At 48.0% G+C, this 2,500-nt stretch overlaps 1 protein-coding gene across 1 annotated transcript in view; it reads right to left on the bottom strand.

The window, feature by feature from the left end:
* The window catches only part of ppm1g (protein phosphatase, Mg2+/Mn2+ dependent, 1G), a 33,239-nt gene that overhangs the window by 14,580 nt on the left and 16,159 nt on the right, over nt 1–2,500 (bottom strand). The gene's annotated exons all lie outside the window — the stretch shown is intronic.

Below are 2,500 nucleotides of genomic sequence, written 5' to 3' on the forward strand. Positions count from 1 at the left end.
TTTTCTCTGGCTGCAGCCTCTAAAGGCTCTAATAGCCTTTGAGATCTAAGCGTGGGTCTTCATGACGCGGATTTTCCAACGGATTTCCGCCGACCGCGGGGCATGGGATGGCGATTTAGAGACCTTAATCAGCGTCTTCGTCGATACAGAACTGACCGAACCGTCTTGCTTTGGGACTATGTCGGTGACTGGGCTGCACCAGTCCTTTTACTTTCACCGAATTGCACCCAGTGTCATCTTTTTTACCTCTTGGCGCACAATATTCGCGCGCTTCCGGTATCGGGCGACGCATCTATACCTGCCGGACACTCGGTCTGATGACGTTTATGTTTTTGTAATGTTATTGCCTGGTAAATCTGAACATCGGTGTTCCGTTCTATCAAGATAACAGTTCTGTGCTGCGTGTCAAGTAAGGTCGTTACCAATGGTAACATCGGACGGAAACAGCAGCCAAGGAAGTACAACCTCTTCGGTGGTGCATTGAAAGGTTAATATGCCAAATCTGGAATGGTTTGCGCGGCGATATTCCGCGCAATTTACTGGACTCCTCGCTCAGCCGTGAAACTGCCATTGCTTCAAAGGCTGACAGATCCGAGGAACCAGTACCCAAAACAGTCGCAGTTTGAACTCCAGACCCTGCGCCTGCTCGGTAAAGGCGGCTTCTGAGTTTCTGTTCTGGGTGTAGTGTTCCACAGCAATAGAAGCATAGAAATTGCAACCACCGCGAGTCGACCGATCTGTAAACTGGACCCTTAGCTGCTCTCGTTTCCTGCCATTCCTCCGTACCCACATCCCCGGATGCCTCGCGACATGCGGGCTCACTGCTTTCGAAGATGACCAGTGGGCATACCATGCGTTCGCGCGTACAAAACAAAGCGGTAGAGACCAGTGTTCCATGTTGTGGGATCGTACTGCAAACGCTTCGCTGATCATCTGTTTCAATGTTTTTGACCGTGTTCGGTTAAACCACATTGTTTGAGGATGGCTCGGCCTCAATTTCTTAATAGCAAAGCTGTCACAATTGTTTCATCGCGAGAAGTGAAAGTGCCTTTGATCGTTCAGATTTCTCTGGGATACCAATCACAGTAAAAGTTTCGCAGTGCTTTAACTTACAGCGAAGAGTTAGCCTTTCAGTATGATCATTTCTGGATATCGTGTCGCATAATCAACCAACCTGGCAAATATTGGTACCCATCCTGGTCTTAGGTAATGAATTCTAATATCTAATCCCACACGCTGAAAGGGAACTTCAATATAGGCATGGGAACAAAGGGAGCTCGAGGAAGCTTACTCATGAGGCGATCCTGGCAGTCTGGACATAAGTACAAATGGAACAACTTATCTTTTCCCATATTAATAATAAAATCGTTTGATAACGGTCCTCTAGTTTTATGACTTCCAAGGTGCCCAAGATAATGAATATGCAGACTGAGCCGTTTCCCTGTGCTTCAATTTTACAGTTGACTCATCATTCCCCTCCAAATGATCCCAGATCACTCTGAAGGCAACACGTCCTCTATAAAGAAGGTGTCGGGGTTTTCCACCCCAGATTCGCTCTTAATAGAGTCAAATAGCAGGGGCTGTTTAAATGCATATTCTAATGAGCTATCAGTATGCTGGCGCACAAAATCAGTTGTTCGTTAACACTTTCAGTTTTGTGTTGAGGCGTTTGCAATGGGAAGATGTAGAAGGAGGCAGCCCATTCTGGAAAAGATTGTCGAGAGGGTGACCTCCTCCGTCTACTGAAGGGTAAGTTCAGCCTAGATGGGCTCGTTTTCTGACGCTGCAGTTCTTAAATCTTGATTTCTTCTTCTTCCTCCCCACCAAGTTCATTAGTGGACTATGAACGCCTGGTCCTGCATTTATTCATGATAGTTTCGGAAAAAGGGCGTTTCTCCGTCCTGCACTGAAGTGGCCGGGCAGTCAAAGCGGCGGTCAACCACTAAAGTCGCTTCTAAGTTAAAGGAAGAAGTAAAAGTCACAGTAAATACGCGCCATATACCGGTCTCTGGACGGTCATCTCCGGACACGGGTGTACAGGTCGTGAAGGATTTGTGGTTGCGGGATCAACAGGCCATCTTATCCCGGACATGTAATGGTTGACAGCGAATCGGTAATTCAATCCTCAATAGATAGGCTGGAGACCATTGTGACAATCTCTTTTAAATGGCCGGGCTGATCACGCCGAAAACATCGGTGAAAAAACCGTTTCGAATATCTCGCGGCGTCCCGTCGGCGGTATATAGCCTCCGCGATTACCGCCGACCCGCTGTTACGCTATCTCCAAGGCAATCCATCTCGACGCTGGATTTCGGTCCACCTACCCTGACCCCATTCAGATTTTACCTGAGTCCTACAGCTTGTTGTTCAGAAAGCGGCGAGATATCTCGGGCGTTCGTTCACAGGTTGCTGACAACGCGAAATCCACGCTCTTTCTCCAGTGGACTGCTGAGGCCACTCATTATGGACGCAATGTGCGTTTAATATCGCTGCGGTGCGG

Source organism: Polypterus senegalus, chromosome 16 (assembly GCF_016835505.1).
Source record: "Polypterus senegalus isolate Bchr_013 chromosome 16, ASM1683550v1, whole genome shotgun sequence".
Classification (NCBI taxonomy): Eukaryota; Metazoa; Chordata; class Cladistia; order Polypteriformes; family Polypteridae; genus Polypterus; species Polypterus senegalus.